Source organism: Rutidosis leptorrhynchoides, chromosome 5 (assembly GCF_046630445.1).
Source record: "Rutidosis leptorrhynchoides isolate AG116_Rl617_1_P2 chromosome 5, CSIRO_AGI_Rlap_v1, whole genome shotgun sequence".
Lineage (NCBI taxonomy): Eukaryota > Viridiplantae > Streptophyta > Magnoliopsida > Asterales > Asteraceae > Rutidosis > Rutidosis leptorrhynchoides.
The window spans coordinates 351,296,502-351,316,806 of NC_092337.1; the positions used below are offsets into that span (position 1 = coordinate 351,296,502).

General features: G+C 32.2%; 1 long non-coding RNA gene across 7 annotated transcripts; it reads right to left on the minus strand.

The window, feature by feature from the left end:
• Window positions 1-12,589: 12,589 nt before the first annotated feature.
• Window positions 12,590-18,966, minus strand: LOC139846824 (uncharacterized). 7 transcript variants are annotated; one of them, XR_011759211.1, is made up of 8 exons: window positions 18,859-18,966; window positions 17,896-18,054; window positions 16,823-17,800; window positions 16,640-16,704; window positions 16,127-16,467; window positions 13,317-13,842; window positions 12,981-13,171; window positions 12,590-12,759 (listed from the first exon to the last, which is right to left on the minus strand). It is a non-coding gene; the product is annotated as an uncharacterized lncRNA (long non-coding RNA). The 7 variants fall into 7 exon arrangements; XR_011759210.1 differs by having other exon boundaries at window positions 16,823-17,146; window positions 17,346-18,054; XR_011759207.1 differs by having other exon boundaries at window positions 16,823-17,146; window positions 17,226-18,054.
• Window positions 18,967-20,305: the final 1,339 nt, after the last annotated feature.

Sequence of the window (20,305 nt, forward strand, 5' to 3'; positions counted from 1 at the left end):
GAATATCATCAATGAAAACGATAACAAACTTATCTAAATATGGACTACAAACTCGATTCATGAGGTCCATGAATACAGCTGGCGCATTTGTCAACCCAAACGGCATGACCAAAAATTCGTAATGACCATAACGTGTCCGAAAAGCAGTTTTCGGTATATCTTCTTCTTTGACACGTAATTGATGATAGCCCGATCTTAGGTCAATTTTCGAGTACACACATGATCCTTGGAGTTGATCAAATAAGTCGTCAATTCTCGGTAGTGGATACCGATTCTTGATAGTTAACTTATTTAATTCACGATAATCTATACACATTCGGAAAGATCCGTCTTTCTTCTTGACGAATAAAATTGGAGCTCCCCACGGTGAAGTACTTGGTCGTATGAATCCACGATCCAGTAATTCTTTTAACAGACTCTGAAGTTCTTTTAACTCGGACGGTGCAAGTCTATATGGAGCACGGGCAACCGGTGCAGCTCCTGGTACAAGATATATTTGAAATTCTACAGATCTAAATGGAGGTAATCCCGGCAACTCTTCCGGAAATACTTCAGGAAAATCTCTTGCCACAGGCACGTCATTGATGCACTTCTCTTTTTCTTTCTTTTCGACTTTATTAACATGTGCTAAGATAGCATAGCACCCTTTCTTCAAGCACTTTTGAGCTTTCAAATAACTAATGAGTTTTAGCTTTGAGTTACCCTTCTCTCCATAAATCATTACTGGCGTTTTATTCTTACGAGGAATGCGAATTGCCTTCTTGGCGCACACAACTTCAGCTCCTATTTTGGACATCCAGTCCATGCCGACTATTACATCAAAACTTCCTAATTCTACGGGTATCAAATCAATCTTAAATGTTTCTCCGGCTAAATTTATTTTACAATCACGGCAAATTTTATCGGCTTTAATTAGTTTACCATTAGCTAACTCAATCATGTACTTAGCATCTAGAGGTAATGATGAACAATTCAATTTAGCGTGAAAGTCTCTACACACGTAACTTCTATCAGCACCAGTATCAAATATAATAGATGCGGATAAGTTATTAATGGTAAACGTACCCGTAACAAGCTCCGGGTCTTCACATGCCTCTCTAGCATTAATAACAAATGCTCTCCCACGTGCAGGTCCGATATTCTTCTCTGGATTCGGGCACTGGCTCTTATAGTGACCTTGTTTTCCACACCCAAAACAAGTAATGGTAGCCAAAGCAGTTCTATTTGCATTGGTGGCAAGAGTCTTGGTACCATTTGTATTTGTAACGAGAGCCCTACAATCTTCAGCAAGATGACCCTTTCGATTACATTTGTTGCATACCACATTACAGTAACCAGAGTGATGTTTGTGGCATCGGTTGCATAAAGGATTTTGTCCTTTATAACCAAAGCTTAAACCACTACCCGCACCTTGCGTGTTTTCTTGTTTCTTAAAAGATTGTTGTTGGTTACCTCGATCATAATTTCCATTCCACTTTCTTTTGTTACCTGATACCTTCACATCAGTATTGGATACCTTCTTATCCATGATGACCTGATCCATTAGCTCGTTCGCCATGGTTATAGCTTCATGAATTGTCTTAGGTTTCGATGCTGTAACATTTGCCTTGACCTTTTTGGGCAAACCATCTTTGTACATTTCAATCTTCCGTTCTTCGGTTGGAACCAATTCAGGACATAGCAAAACTAATTCCATGAATCGCTGATTGTAGTTGGTGATTTCAGTACCAATAACCTTCAGACTTCGTAACTCATCTTCCAACTTCCTAACCTCGTTCCTTGGACAATATTCGTTGATTAACATTGTTTTGAATTCTTCCCACGGAGTATCATAAGCTACATCTCCTCCTACAGCCTTCACATAATTTTTCCACCACGTGAGTGCACTATCTTATAAAGTGCACGATGCATACTTGGTCATGTCCTTTTCAACACAACCACTGATTTTAAACACAGTCTCCATCTTTTCTATCCACCGGGTTAAACCGATTGGTCCTTCTGTTCCACTGAATGATGAGGGCTTGCAAGCTTGAAAAGTTTTGTAAGTGCACCCCACACGAGGATTTGGGTTAACTGCAGCACCTCTTGCAGCCTCGACCCATAACATTCTGTCGTTCACTCGCTGATTGATGAGTTCCTGGATTTCTTGTTCCATCATTCGATTCAATCGCGCCATTTTCTAATGAAAGAAAATAATTATTCACATGGATTATTATAGATGTAGTGTGTATTTATAGTACATTATAGCTTGTTAATAATATGAACCAGGTATTATTATAAAAGCCTTTTCTTCTTATTAGCATTTTATAATTATATCTAGGGTAGTACCTACCCGTTAATGTCCATACTTAATAGCTTAGTACATAATCAATTACTACCATCTAAATAATACTTAACCATGGAAAATTATTGCATTTCACACTTCACTATTTTACATATGCTTATCTTACATCGAACATTAAGCAAACCACACTAATAATATTATACAAAACATTATATGATCCCATGGTTTAATACGGCAGCGCATCGTTTGGTCTATTTTCTAGGACGTTTAGGTTCAAAGAATCGCTTAACGCTTATCCTGGCTGTCTGCCTATATTTTGGCTGTGGGACTGAAGAACTGGATGCCGGGATAGAACGAATAGGAATAGCGGGAATAGGGGTGGTAGTGTCTAGTGGAGTTGGTGCCACATCATCCTTACTAAACTCGGGATTTGAATTTTCTAATTCATTAGCCTTTCATTTCTTTCCTAGTTCGAACTCGTCTTTTGTAATTTCCTGTATTTCTTCCTCGGGTTCACTTTCCTCCTCGGGTTCACTTTCCTCCTCGGGTTCACTTTCCTCCTCGGGTTCACTTTCCGGGTTCTCTATAGTCGGTTCATCCGGAATTTGTGAGTCTTCCCCAAAGATATTATTTTCGTCATCGGATAGGTTAATGACTGGAACACCATCTGAAGATTCTGGTTCGGAGTCGCTGAACGTGATGACAAGTTTTGAGCCCGACATCTATCACACAACAACTAACCCATTAGTACTACATAATATTTACATATAAATTTTAACCAACAATGATAAGCAATGGTTTTTAAATCAGACCCGGTCAAAGTCCAGACTTACTAATGTATCCTAACGACTTATCAGTTAGACACACTAATGCAAACCTGGTTCGCTAAGACCACCGCTCTGATACCACATGTCATAACCCGTCCTTAACCATAAGAACGTGTTAGATAACGTATGATTTCATTGCGAGGTATTGACCTCTATATGCGACATTTTTAAAAGAGAAACTGCATATATTATACATTACAAACCATAACCATTATTTTTGTTACAAGCTTTAGACAATAAAAAGATGATTATCGTTTAGCGATAATCTTCGACTTACAAACTTTACATATAATGATAACAACACGATTTCGAGCATATTTTACAACACAAATCCTTGGGTATGCAGTTTTATTTTTGACACAAATATGCGTACGCAAGATCCTGCTCAAATTCAACATAATGCAGCGGAAGCTTTAGTAATCACCTGAGAATAGACATGTTTTAAAAGGTCAACATAAAGTTGGTGAGATATAGGTTTAATGCCGGCAGCAATATATATATATAGACCACAAGATTTCGTATATAAACAGTTTAATAAAAATATTCTAAGTGGTTGAGCACTTGGTAACCATACTTAACATTTAATCACGTCGCATATTCCCTTTATTATGAAATCTTACTACACCGTACCAAGTGTAGTCACGAAACGAAGTACTGTGCAACCGTTGAATACTGGTCGTCCAGTCTGGTTGGGGTTGTCAGGCCCGATAGATCTATCAACAGGATTCGCGTTTACAATACCGCTGTAAATAACAGTTACCAAGCTACAGGGAAGTATGCCAGTGGTACAACTCAACGTAGAATATATTTTTCAGTTACTTGTGTCCATAACGTAAAACATAAAATACATGTATTCTCATCCCGAAATATTTAGAGTTTAAAAGTGGGACTATATACTCACTTTCGTCTTGAAGATATATATATAATTTGACTTGGTCTCCGGTTGATATCACGAACCTATCCATATATAATATATCAATACCTTTTCTTTTTAAACAAACGTCACATATATATACTTGTTATACTTTTAATACTTTAAATAATTCCTTAGTCCGTAGTTAGCAGTTCGTTGTTAGTAATTCAATTTTAATGGTTCATTTTTAGATGTTTAATATACCCGCAATGAAATAAATAAAACCCCCAACGAAATAAATAAAACCCCATCGTATATGTATTGGTAGAGATTAATCTTGACCCACGGTACCGGTGTTGTCAAATGACGTGTTGCGTACATAAAGTACCGGTGTTGTCAAATGACGTGTTGCGTACAATCATGGGATCTTATGATTAATCTTCTCGTGTTGTTTACGGGTGATCCTGAACCATATAAAATTGAATTATAAGTACATATATATAAAATATCATGTTAACTTAAAAAGATGTGATTTATTTAATTTTTCCCAATTATTTTCGTGGCTAAACTAGTCTTGGATATCCGATTTTGTTTCGGTCATAGTTTCTTCGTTACAACTCCGTTTTCGTTGATTCAACTTGCCATCTCCTTGGATCGAGTCCCTCTTTAAGACTATGAACTGTAAATACCTTAGTTTGTATTCAAAATCACACGGCATAGGTCAAACTTTAGTGAAACTTATGAAGTTAATCATTTTCCATCATGTAAACAACCTTAAATGATTATTTTTCTAAAAATACTTATACTTTGAGTTAAATCATGAGATTTTTATGTGTTATCATATTCATAGTAAAAATCATTTTTCCAGAAAATAAACCTCCAATTCAAAGTTTAAGATGGTTTTTAATTATCCAACCCAAAACAGCCCCCGGTGGCACTCCGACGTCGTAAAAACAGTTTTTAAGATAATCTTTGAAAAACCAAGTTATACCTTGTTAAATTAGCATATATTTAAGTTATATTACAGGTCTTGGAGTATTTTAAAAGTTAAGTTAGAAGGATCTATTTAGTTTGCAAACAAGTTTGAAAACATTCAAACTATGTTCTTGTTGTTAAAATTTTATACCACAAAATAAGATAGCTATATATATATGAATCGAATAAAGTTATGAACATAGATTCTACCTCAAGTTCCTTGGACAAGGTTGTTGTAAAAGAGGAGTAAGAACCTAGAACCAAAAGGGTGATGGAAGTGGATGAAAGATTGGAAGTAAATTGGTGTTCTTGGAAGGATTTCTTGAAGTGTTTTTGTAAGGTTTTCTTATGAGGTTTAAGTGTTGTTTTTGAAGCTAAATGATGGGGAAAATGCTTGGAGATGATCAAGTATGAAGTTAAGAGTATTTTGAGAGAGAAATGGAAGTGTAAGTATGAGAAAATGGGGTGAAGAAATGGTGTGCATGCATAAAAACGTTTTTAGGTTATAAAGGAAAAAAAAATACCTAACTTTATTTTCTTGCTAAATAATTCATGCTACTTGACAAATGGTTGGTTCCACATGTTTCTTAATCATTTAAGGCTGCTAAGGAGCAGATTTTTATTGGTATATATCAATAGTAAATACATCTAGAAGCTGCGTATGATACGGGTACATATACCCTAGGTATACGTATATAAATCTTTGAGAAAACGGAACGAGGATTCAAATATAGTTATCTTTTGTAAATATACTTATATTGTTTTATGTATTTAAGTCTTTAAAAGTGATTAAATACATTACTTATACGATATATGTATAAACATTATAGGTCATAAGTATTTAAGTCAAATAACGTTACGTATGGTTATCGTTTTGAAAACTTAAGTTAGTAGTTTCAAAATATACTTATAACTTATTGTTATTAATACAAAATGAGATATTAAAACATTCTTAGGTCATGTTAAATATGTATATATACATATATATACACAAACATATAATTATCATATATTGTATAGTTCGTGATATCATCGGTCAAACTAGACGGTCAAACGTTGTGTAAAACTCTTTTCGAAAAACATAAGTCTCGACAATTTGGATTGCTTATCATGTTGGTAAGGTTTAATTTATGTAAATATTAATCTTATAAGTATAGAACGATCGAAAAAGTGCGGGTAAGTAAGTTACAAGTCGTTTTTGTAAAGGTAGTCATTTCAGTCGAAAGAACGACGTCTAGATGACCATTTTAGAAAACATACTTCCACTTTGAGTTTAACCATAATTTTTGGATATAGTTTCATGTTCATAATAAAAATTATTTTCCCAGAAGAACATCTTTTAAGTCAAAGTTTATCATAGTTTTTAATTAACTAACCCAAAACAGCCCCCAGTTTTACTACGACGGCGTATGTCCGGTTTTAGGGTGTTCTTCGTGTTTCCAGGTTTTAAATCATTAAGTTAGCATATCATATGGATATAGAACATGTGTTTAGTTGATTTTAAAAGTTAAGTTAGAAGGATTAACTTTGTTTGCGAACAAGTTTAGAATTAACTAAACTATGTTCTAGTGATTACATGTTCAAATCTTCGAATAAGATAGTTATATATATATGAATCGAATGATGTTATGAACATCATTACTACCTTAAGTTTAGTAGGTAAACCTACTGGAAGTGACAAAAATTGATCTAGCTTCAAAGGATTCTTGGATGGCTTGAAAGTTCTTGAAGTAGAATCATGACACGAAAACAAGTTCAAGTAAGATTTCCACTCGAAATAAGATTGTTATAGTTATAGAAATTGAATAAAATTTTGAATATGAGTATTACCTTGAATTATAAAGATATCTTACTGTAATTAAGAAAGATTTCTTGAGATTGGATGATCACTTGAAATGGATTTGCAAGATTGGAAGTAAGACTTGCAAACTTGAAAGTATTCTTGATTTTATGAAACTAGAACTTTTAGAACTTATGAAGAACACTTAGAACTTGAAGATAGAACTTGAGAGAGATCAATTAGATGAAGAAAATTGAAGAATGAAAGTGTTTGTATGTATTTTTGGTCGTTGGTATATGGATTAGATATAAAGGATGTGTAAGTTTGTTTTCTTGTAAATAAGTCACGAATGATTAATAATATTTTTGTAATTTTGTGAGATATTTCATGCTAGTAGCCAAATGATGGTTCCCACATGTTTGATGACTTATTAAGGGCTGCTAAGAGCTGATCATTGAATGTATATACCAATAGTATATACAATTAGAAGCTGGATATTGTACGAGTACGAGTACCGAACGAATACGAGTAGAATTCTTGATGAAAATGTATGAGAATGCAATTGTAATCATTTTTTATAAGTAGAAGTACTTTGATATGTGTCTTGAATTCTTTCAAAAGTGTATGAATACATCTTAAAATACTACATGTATATACATTTTAACTGAGTCGTTAAGTCATCGTTAGTCATTACATGTAAGTGTTGTTTTGAAACCTTTAAGTTAACGATCTCATTTAAAGTAGTTAACCCATTGTTTATTATATCTAATGAGATGTTAAATTATTACATTATCAAGATATTATGATGTATGAATATATCTTAATATGATATATATACATTAAAATGTCGTTACAACGATAATCGTTACATATATGCCTCGTTTCGAAATTCTTAAGTTAGTAGTCTTGTTTTACATACGTAGTTCATTGTTAACATACATAATGATATATATAATTATCATTTTATCATGTTAAATATAGTGTAACAATACCTTAATATGATACATATGTTTTTAGTAAGGCGTTGTTATAACGATAATCGTTATATATATCGTTTCGAGTTTCTTAACTTAGTAATCTCATTTTTTTATGTATATAACTCATTGTTAATATACCTAGTGAGATACTTACTTATCATATTATCATGTTAACTCTATATATATATATATATATATATATATATATATATATATATATATATATATATATATATATATATATATATATATATATATGTATGTATACATATATATATATATGTATATATATATATATATGTGTATATATATATATATATATATATGTATATATATATATATATAGTTAACATGATAATATGATAAGTAACATATATATATATATATACATATATATATATATATATATATATATATATATATATATATATATATATATATATATAATCATATAGTTTTTACAAGTTTTAACGTTCGTGAATCGCCGGTCAACTCGGGTGGTCAATTGTCTACATGAAACTCATTTCAAATAATCAAGTTTTAACAAGTTTGATTGCTTAACATGTTGGAAACATTTAATCATGCAAATATAGTTTTCATTTAATATATATAATCATGGAAAAGTTCGGGTCACTACAACTAACACCACCCAAAAACACTTTTAAAATTTGTCAACACCACAGACTCTTAAACTCAAAAAAGCTTTTAAAATTCGTCAACACCACGGACTCTTAAACTCAAAAGGAATTTTTGAAATTTGAAAACACCACGGGATCTTAAACTTAAAAGAATTTTTAAACTTTATAAACACCACGGGCTATTAAATAATTCTTACACTTTTCTTTTTTTTATCGCTATTTGCATACTAATATGAACTGCATGTTCTATTTTTTGCACGGTTTTTTACAAACCCGTGCAACGCATTGGCTCAAAAACCTACTATATATATATATATATATATATATATATATATATATATATATATATATATATATATAGTAGAAGAGAGAGAGAGAGAGAGAGAGAGAGAGAGAGAGAGAGAGAGAAATAATCAAGAGTGAAGCACTTTTTTGGGGGGAAACGCTGAAAATAATTTTTTTTCGCTTTTTTCGAATTTTTTTTAGGCATCAAGATCACATGAAAATATGAACTTTTAAAAAAGACACTTTGTGCTGAATGTTATTATTTTGGCGGTAAAACCCTCGAAGAAAAAAATGAAAACATTCAATGCATTAAATGTTTTGATTCTGAATTTTTTTAAGGGGTTAGAAATTAGGGTTTAGAAATCAGGGGGTTAAAAATTAAGGTTTAGCTATTAGGGTTTAGAAATTAGGGTTTTGGGTTACGAAATTAGGTTTTAGGGTTTAGATTGAATATTTTAACACGAACGGTTTAGAGTTTAGGGTTTAGGGTTTTGGGTTGAGGGTTTACGGAGTAAACCCTAAACCCTAAACTCTAAATCTGGCTAAAATCGGAAAAAAACATTTCATACAAGATGAAAACAAAACGATGCAAATAAACTAAGCAGCAAAACATTCAATGCATTGAATGTTTTTATTTTATTTTTCGAGCGTTTTTCCGCGAAAATAATGACATTCATCACAAAGTGTCTTTTTTAAATGTTCATATTTCCATCTAATCTATAATGTTCGTCAACAAAGTTTTTTCAAAAAATGAAGAAATTTTTTTTTTGCTTCCCCCTTCCCCCTAAAAAGTGTTTCTCTCTTGATTATGACCATATATATATATATATATATATATATATATATATATATATATATATATATATATATATATATATATTGAGAGGATCCAGTGAGAACTTTTTTAGAGTGAGAACTATAGGAACTCCAAAATACAACCAAATACACTAAAATTCGAGCAAAAAGGGGGGAATTCGAGCAAAAAAAAAGGAATTCGAGCAAAAATTAAAACCACGGACGACCAAAAAATTATAGTCGAGCAAAAAAAAAAATTTTTTTTAGTTCTAATACCAAAATGTAAAACACAAATTGTTCGAATATCTCATTTTTGTTCGAATATCAACGTGTTCTACATTTTTTTGTTCGACTATCCAAAATGTAGAATACAAATTGTTCGCCCGCCTTTTTTTGTTCGAATATCATGTTTTTTGTTTGAATTTATCCCCTTTTTTGCTCGTCTGTGTCCCTTTTTGCTCGAATTTCAGTGTATATTTGGGTATTTTGGAGTTCTCAGGGTTCTCACACAAAAAAGTTCTCATTTGATCCCTCTAATATATATATATATATATATATATATATATATATATATATATATATATATATATATATATATATATATATATATATATAATCAAGAGGAGAGCACTTTTTTGGGGGAAGTGGGGGGACGTAATTTTTTTTCGTTTTTTTAAATTTTTTTTTTTCAGGTATCAAGATCATATGAAAATATGAACATTTAAAAATACACTTTGTGATAAATGTTATTATTTTAGCAGTAAAACGCTCGAGAGAAAAAAAATGAAAACATTCAATGCATTGAATGTTTTGATTCTGAGTTTCTTTTAAGGTGTTAGAAATTAGGGTTTAGAAATTAAGGGGTTAAAAATTAGGGTTTAGAAATTAGGGTTTTGAGTTTAGAAATTAGGGTTTAGGGTTTAGAAATTAGGGTTTAGATTAAATATTTTAATACGAACGGTTTATAGTTTAGGGTTTAGGGTTTAGGGTTTTGGCTTTAGGGACTAAACCCAAAACACTAAACCCCAAACCCTAAACCCTAAACTCTAAATCGGGCTAAATTTCGAAAAATACACTTCACACAAGATGAAAACAAAACGATGCAAATAAACTCAGAATCAAAACATTCAATGCATTGAATGTTTTCATTTTTTTCTTCGAGCATTTTACTGCCAAAATAATAATATTCGTCACGAAGTGTCTTTTTTAAATGTTCATATTTTTACCTAATTTTGATGTCTGAAAAAAAAATTTCGAAAAAAACCAAAATTTTAAAAAAAAAAAATTAGTTCCCCCCACTTCCCCCAAAAAGTGCTTCCCTCTTGATTTATATATATATATATATATATATATATATATATATATATATATATATATATATATATATATATATATATATATATATATATATATATATATATATATATATATATATTGGATCAATCCATGGATAAGCACTAAATGGGGCACAAACTGGATAAGTAAAATTTCAAATTTTTTTTTTTAAAAAAAACGATCCTTTAATATGCAAATAGAAGAAAACGAAAAAAATTTAAAAAGTTTTTGAACAAAATCTTTCGAAAATCGATGATGAATGGTAAACATCGATGATGAATGGTAAAAATTGATGATGAATGGTAAAATTAACCATTCATCTGGTTAATTTGTCATTCATTTTTGTTCGCGATGAATGATAAAATTAATCAATGTTAAAAAAAAGCAGATGAATGGTTAATTTAACCATTCATCTCTTTATGATGAATGATAAAAAAACAGATGAATGGTTAATTTAACCATTCATCTGGTTTTTTTTAGCATTGATTAATTATATCATTAATCGTAAATAAGATGAATGATAAATTAACCCGATGAATGGTTAATTTTACCATTCATCATCGATTTTTGAAAGATTTTGAACTTTTTTTTTTATGAAAAAAATTGATTAGAGGTGCATTTTAATGCAGATTTATGAATGTAAAAAAAATTCAAAAAAAAAAAAATTTTATTTTGCTTATCCGGTTTGTACTCCTTTTAAGATTATCCATGGATCGTGCCCCTATATATATATATATATATATATATATATATATATATATATATATATATATATATATATATATATATTATATATATATAGTAACATAGAGAGAAATTTGAAAAAACCGAGAAGTAGGGTGGTGTTAATTTTCTTGTAGACCCCATCTTTTGTGAGAAGTGTCAAACACACCACCGAAATTATACAACTTTTGGGCCAGTGTCTTTAACGAACTAAACAATGAGATGTGACTTCACTTGGAATGACGTCTGTAGTAGGAGTATATTAAACAGTTAGGTGTTTAGGTGTAAACAAAACACTAATAACGGTATGAGGGGCGGATTTGAGGGCGTGCAACACGTGCGCTCGTACAAGGCCCATAATCTAAAGGGACCTATAGTGTTAGTACTTAACCAAAATTTATAGTGTTCAGCGAATTTATTCGTACATATATTTAAAATTTTCGTATACAAAAAGGCCTATTTTTGTTAATTGAACAGGGCCCATATGAAAATAATGAATTGACTGGGCGGCCCTACGGTATATTAATACGAAGTAACATTTTTGCAGCTAACATCAAAGAAAATTACTGTACTTATGAATTAACCTAAGTTTAATGGGAGTTGATCCGTACATCACCTTGTTTTTGTCATACACTACTAAAACAATTATTTAGACATTTCTACCCTTCCTTTGAGAAGTTAAGGAGAGTTGGTGGTGAATAAAAGGAAGGATAAAAATGTCCAAATAATTATTTTGGTGGTGTATGGCAAAAATAAGATGGTGTACGGATCACCTCCCAAGTTTAATACTGTTTGAGACTATTCGTTAGTACCCTTTATTATTGAAAAATTCTTTCCAAAATAGTAAGCAAAAAGCGTCATCACTCGCTGTTGCTTGAGAAATCATTTACAACAATATAAATTTAAATATTTTATCCGTACCGAACCTAACACAAATAAAAAAAATATCTAATACAACCGTTAGTATATATAACTAGGTGATAGCTCCGCGCGTTGCGGCGGATTTTGCAAACCTTTTTTCGTGGGTATTTTGCTGAGATCTTGGGTAGATGTTTTACGTATGTGAAACACATTATTATATAGGTAAGTACAGCATTATTATACATATATTTTTACATATAGTTCCTACGTCGATTGTTACATGATGTTGCCAGAAAGCTAGGTACATATCGTTACAAACTTTACTACATTGGAATGGTCGAGGTACATCAAAATATTGTCGAACGTCTTCGACTAATATTGGTGCTTAGTCTTTCCTTTGTTTCTTGGGTGTATTGTCTTCGTCACCTGCGATTACAAATAGTTGTTATATTTGTTATTTGCTGTTTTTGTATAATTGCTTTCAATATTTTATAGTGAAGTTTACCTGAGCTAGCGGATAATTTTTTCTTTATTATTGGCGTGATTTTTTTTGGTGGTGGAGTTTCAATGTTTGGTGGTGTATAAGTTGTGGTTTGGTTGACAGGGAAGATGTCATCGACCATATATTCGTTAGGTGATTGATGTACCTTCAAGCGCTTTGATTGGATCGGGGAGTACATTTTTGCTATCGAAACCCATTTCGAGAATCATTTTTTTGCAGCTGATTCCTACCAGTTTTTCGGCGTTGTTACATAATAGGACAAGGGTGATTCTCGATGTGACGTCTGTGAGATGAAGGTTCTTGTGCTAGTCCTTTAATACTTGAGTTCTTTGTCGGCTTTACATGTATACATGTTCAGTTAGTGTATTTGTTTGTAAGTAATACTAATAACTGAAAACACTTTTAATAAAATCTTTAGCTGGCATTTGGTACAGGACTTTTCAAACCAAGAAGAGGAGAATTAATGTAATTGATTACTTACATATATAAGATCAACTTTATAACTTGTTAAAAACCAAGCAACAGATATGTAGTTCGCAACTACACAAAGCTTCACCCTGATCGCGTTCGCAACTACATAAAGCTTCACCTTGATCGCCTTTGGGATTTACTTGACAATCCTGCAACTATCACTATTTGAAAAAGAGTTAGTTCAATGGTTGATGGTAACATTCTTTTTTTGTTTTTCCTACTTTTTCCTTTTGAATACGAAATATGAATATCAAACAACAGAAAGGAAATTACTTATCCGGAAACAAAGTCCAAGTAAAATAATATTTGGGCAGAAACAGTGACAATCGGATACAACGATCAGCAAAAAAACAACCAAAAAAAAAACACTATCATAACAAAAGAAAGCAAACGTTAGATCCAACAACCAAATAAACACAACACAACACTACAAATAGAGTTTCCACCTAGCATATATGAGTACGTAACACACAAATAGAGATTACCTACGAGTTCCCATAATCCCGACCCTGCAAATACGAACTGTGATGAGTAAACTGCAAAAAAGCACAAAGATGGTCACTGGATATTAATGCATTAAACACATACATACATATATATAGTCTACTGAGTAAAGGTGCAATTTCAAACCAATCATATGGATCAGTCAAATGGATGGAACAAAAAATGTACCTTAAAAAGAATAGGTTAAAAATTTACAGAAAATAGTCCAAGTGCTCACAGAAACTAATTATTTTTACTTTTTAATATCATTGGCATAATCGTCAAATTAGATATGAATGTATAATATTATAATAACTTGCACACAAATCCATTCACAAACATAAAAAAAAAAAATTATAAATTTTAAACAGTAAAGAAGCCGTTTTAAATCTAACATTTGAACTCTAAAATGACAAAATTACGCTTGTCGTCCCTGAACTTGTATCCAGCCTTCTCAGGTCATCTTTAAACTTTTTTTTTTTTTGCTGGCGTCGTCCCTGAACTTGTACTTTGTAACTCCGGTCGTCCCTCCGTCTACATTCCGTCCATTTTTTCTGTCAAGTTGAATCATGTGCATATCATGTTGGGGTATTTTTGTCTTTTTATCCTTTCTTCCCTTTTCTTCATCTTCATCTTCATCCCCAATTTCATAAACCCTAACCCTATTTTCTTTTCCACCTTACCTTTTCATCCTTCAAGCCCAACCGCTTCTTGATGTGACATCACATCCCAAATCCCGTCACACCCGATAGTCAAAAACTCATCATCTTCAGTCAAAACCGTTTTTAACATATGGTCTTGCAGTCAAAGGTGATGATGATTCAAACCCAATAGGTGATTTCATGCATAACCACCCTTGATAAAACCACCTAATGACTCAATCCTTATCTTTTCTTCCATGTAACTAGGCCTACGATCTTGTGACATCTGTACTACAATTTGGAAAACTAAGGAAAAAAACATTCAAATTCCATACCTTAAATCTGGAAAACTATGCTCTTCAACCAATATCCAACAGATTCCAGATGCAGACACAATATCCATGAAATAATAATTTACAACAACGAAAAAATTCAATTTCACAACCAGAATAGTAATATTTTACAATATGAGGTAAACCCTAATTTAATACAGAGTATGAGTTAAAAAAAAAAAAAAAAAACTCTAACTTTACACCACCACAAACAAATAAAAATAAAAGCCAAATTTAAAGAAGAAGAATTAGCGAATCAGAATGAGAAACAAGATCGATGGATACAGAAGCGGAATCAGCAGCTGGGTCAGATTTAGGAACAAAAATATCAATTTGAACAGAGCAAATGGTTTGTTCGCACAGTTAAAATCACGAATTGAACAGAGCAAACTGATTCATTCATTACATCTAAACTTTGCATATTTTAATTTGAAAGGTGAAGGAGAAATGGGGATCTGAAAAAAGAAAAAAAAAAAAAAAAGAAGGAAGAGAGAGAAAATACCGGTTTTGAAAGGTGAAGGAAAAATAGAAAAGAAGATAAAAGATAAAATTAAATTAATTTATTATAGAAAATGATAAAAAGACTGAAGTACCCTCACATGATTCGCACATGAGTCAGTTTAACAGAAAAATTAGACGGAATATAGACGGAGGGACGACCGGAGTTACAAAGTACAAGTTAAGGGACGACGCCAGCAAAAAAAAAAAAGTTTAAGGATGACCTGAGAAAGCTGGATACAAGTTCAAGGACGACGAGCGTAATTTTGTCCTCTAAAATTAAACAGTACACTAAAAAATATGGAAAAAAGTTACCTTATGCAATGACAAAATCAAAAGAAGGTGTAACAAAAGTATCTACACACCTAATACAACAAACGTCACGGTCATACAAACATTAAAGAAGCTAATTTTCAAATAGTTATTCACCAACATTTGAATCAAGCACATCATATTAGGCTACTGAAAGAAAAAAAACTACTGGACATAAATCTCCAAACCAGAATTTGCATACAAACTACAATATAATAAAACATGACCATTACACAATTGTATGATCATATTTGGGGAGAGGAAATATTTCAAGTTAAATATAATATACTTCAAGGAAAAAATTTCGAGGGTTCTTATAGATTCAAACTATTAGGATAGGATGACATGTTCCAGTCTCTGGTAAAGAAGTAAAACTAAAACTTGAATATGAGATCAAGTGAGTTGTGCTTCCACGAAGTATGGATATCAACAATTGAATAGCCTTATGTCTTACAATAGTGTCCAAGTGGATATTCCTAAAGAACTAACAGATGCCTAATGACGTTCTAGGCATTTTTTTGCTAAAACTAAATCATAATTGGAGAAAATATTACCTCTCTGGTCCCTTTGTTACCAAGATGGTAACTTGGAATTTCCGTCAGTGACTTGAACAAAAGCAAACTGTTAATGTCTTCAGCAGAGGTTAATTCAATTAAGTACAATAAAAGTCATCACTAATTTTATTCTAATTCTATCCATGTAGTCTTCTTTGCAGGTGATGCACTTATCTTGACTACTTGCGTTAATACGTAAAATGATAAGCGAATGAATCTTCCAGAAGATGGCTACTTAATTAATCAAACCTACTTGTTAATCAGATCATGTGCTTCATACCTCGTCACCTCAAAATTCTTCAGCTACATTATCTCTATGTTCATGATGTTGGGAAAACTTGCTGCAGCGGAACATAAAGATTAGTGACTGAAGTTTCAACGGCCAACACGTTCAAAGGGAAACCGACTACAGTTAACCGGAGTTCACTTATCATATATTCTTTTTTTTTTCCCCTTTATAAACAGATCGAATTAGCTTGAGTTTGTAAGTTGAGACCAAAATGGTTACCGTACTTTTGATATATGAATATTAATGCTTCTATGTAGTTCAACCCCTTCTTCTATGTACTCATGTACACCTGATGCAGATAAATGATCCAAAACTTACAAATCCCATAGCCCAAACAAAAAGACAGTTAACTACAATATATATTAAAATGCTCACATTAAATCTAGTAAAAAAAAAAAACAACCTACGTCTATTTCCGACCCGATGTTCCATGATCACGTTAACCATATTGCCCGATTCTAAGATAGAATCTTCCAGTAATTATTGCGGACCTAATTAGTAAACATCATGTAGCATTGGTGATGACAAACTATGTAACTATTTAGTCATTGAAGTTGTTGTAGAAGCAATAGTGCAACTTATCAAAACTGAAAATGGCAACACGCGTTAACTATCGTCATAACAGCTGGATCTTCATAACGATGAATCACTTGTCGCTCTTTGAAAACAATATGAAAAGCAAACCAACTGTAGAACGAATTCTCGATTGATAATCAAGATAAAATCACAGCCTGAAAAGCAGAAGATTAAAAACAAAGTCATTGGAAAAATCTTAACTATTGAGAAAGAAAGAGAAGATTGAAACCATACTATTCAACCATAATTCCTCTTCTCAATTGCATAATAAGTATAACAATTCTCTTTTAAGCATACTTGCTTAGTAGATTGAATTTAGTCTGCAAATGATAACAAAAACAACAAAACTCTTACTTAGTGGATTTCAAAGATGCGCTTGTCGAGCTGTTGGTATCCATTCTTTAATGCTCAGATTACATTATTACAACAAAATACATCTCAATATAAACTATTTATTCTACCCAAAAAAAAGAGAGACATAAATCATATCTGAAGTTGCAGCTGCAATATCAGTCGTCAACTGGTAACCAAGTGCTTAAAATTGCTCAACATAAACCAAATTTTACCCAACAGTAACACAGATAGTAAACATAGCATTGAAACCCAAAAAGCTTAAAAAAAATTCATGGCAACAGCAGCAGGTAACAACCACGAAGGCACAAAAGAGAAAAGTAGCATATTTTAGAAGATCCAAATACACGAAATCATAACTTCATTCCGATTTTCTATTCCATAGTTGATGAATTGGTCTTTTGTCGATTGAACAACACCACGTAGACCATTTACAACCTTTCATCGTGAAACAATAACTAAAATCATAATACAAAAAATTTCACCGAGTTTAGGGATAACAAACTTTTCCGATCTATTATTAAACGGGTCACTGAAAATAGACGAACCTCACCATGACTGAGCTAGAACAATATCACATTCACACTTCTTTGGGTTAAATGCACCAGTCACCACTCACATGTAACAAACTTTGGCCATTTATTAGTAAACGGGTCACTGAAAGTAAATGAAACTCACCAATCACAGGTGCTTCTTTGATGTTATAAAGTCCCTAAATATATAAAGTAAATAACAAAATTTAAGTACTTCTAACGATAAAAAAAACTTAAGTACTTCTAACGGGGAAAAAAAAAACAATAACAAACACATGGATTGATGGATATAACATAGTTAAAGATTTCATCAGCCAATTACACAACTGATTTCTTTATGAATACTATTTTTAATACCGTCTGAAACATAAAAGTCTTTCCATCCAAAAATATATATTAACTAATATCTAAAGGAAGAAAGCCAATTACATTAGAAGATGGATGTGCAATATAAAATATTTGGACTCATTTTTGCACCTGGAGACCAACCCATATCACAAATGTCTATGGACCAAAAATTCGTTCGATTAATACAACATTTCATAGATAAATCGATAAATCTAAGAAAACAAAAAAGAACATGAAGATCTTTTCTATACCATTTAGTTTAAAATCATATTCTTACTTTCATTGTCACATTTTCACAAACACCTTATGTGCATTAATTGATTTTGATCATTAACAACATCAAAACCATCATCTCTTCCATATCACTCGCTCTTTTAGAAAGTTCATACATAAACATACACATTAACACTAATTAATTTCGTTTTTATGCTAAACTCTTACATAAACACATGCCTAAAACCGAGGCCTATGCCAATTTCAGGAATCAAATTTCATAAGGAGAAATTAAAAAACTAAGACATATGATATGACAAAATAGAGAAGGATAATATATGTATATACTAATTCATGTTATCATCAAGTCTAAAACATCACCGTATACATCAAAATTGAAGACAGAGAAAGGAATTGTTTACCGATGCCGGGTAAGGTGTAATCCAATTTCACTCGATTACTATGTACATCGGATCAGATCAGATGGAATTTAAGCAAATCGGCAAGATGGAAAATGGTGTTCCTAATAACCAGGTTTCTTTGTGAGTGATGGAGGAAGTGTTATTGGTGATAAGGTTTGAGGGTTCTTTTGGGAATTGATATTTCCACCCCCAACATTTACTATATCCAGTTGAATGTACTGAATTACTCTTAATGATTTACACAATTTTCTTATTATAATCAAACAACGGATATTTTGGGAACAGAGACATGAAATGATGGTGGAAGAATAAATTTTGAATGTGGAAATATCACCTCCATTTAGGGAATATATGAGATACGTGAAAATAGTGTAAAAGCGACGTAGATGTAAACAGTGCTACATGTAGCCAGTAGGTTGCTTAGGTTAATTACGGGGATTAGTATGTAGTTTAATTTAATTTAATAATTTAATAAAAACATATTTTATAAAAGTTTAAGCTCGTTGAATAGCAAAACAGTTTGGATCAATACATGGTTTCATTATATAAATAAACAACTAGTTATTGTGCTCCCAACAATACTCTTCGAAGCGACCCCACTTCTCTCTCACATAGGTGATTTGCCACCGAATGACTAATAAGTAACCACACATGGTTATTCCAGTTGAATCATTAAAAGCCATATGTTTATCCTCTTACTCGTCACTCTTAGGAATGAACTAGGAAGTATACTCTTAATTAGTATACTCCCTTTGAAAGGTCTAGGGGTTGCTAGTTTAGTAATTAACTATTCCACGGTGTTTTCACTAGTTCATACAAGTAGGTTGTTGTAACACCCCGTTTTCCCGTGCGCGTCTAAAGGTACGTACTTAATCAATAGTACGCTTATAACTTACTCGTCATGTGATTAAATGAACTAAAGTGTTAGTTAGGTGTAAGTGCATATATGTATATGTGTGTATATATATATAGGTATATTCAAATGCGTGCGTGTACGCGTATATGAATGTGTCGTGTTTGGCGTCGAGTCGTGTGAGACTTAAGGTCGAGGTTTAGACGTGCATAGGAAGGGTGAAAGTTGTTGTGCTTGTGTTTGAACCTTTGCTTTATGATTTGTTGTCGAAGTGACCAGGAACAGGCCAATGCCGCGCCGCGAGGAATGGGGCCGCGACGCGACAATCAAAGCAAATCCAGATCAGAACTTGAGTTAAGAAGGGTGATTTTTCCTTCTTTATGTCGCGCCGCGACAAACGAGCCGCGCCGCGGCACATCTGCAGTTCAGACTCCGAATTCCACTCAAATTAAATAGGGTTTAGGGGCAATTTGGTCTTTTCGCGTATAGATCAGATTGGAGCCTTTAATCTCAACCACTTGTTCTCCATTTCTCATTTTCTTTTCCATTTTCTTCCACATAATCCTCCCAAAACATAAAACCCACTAAGTTTAA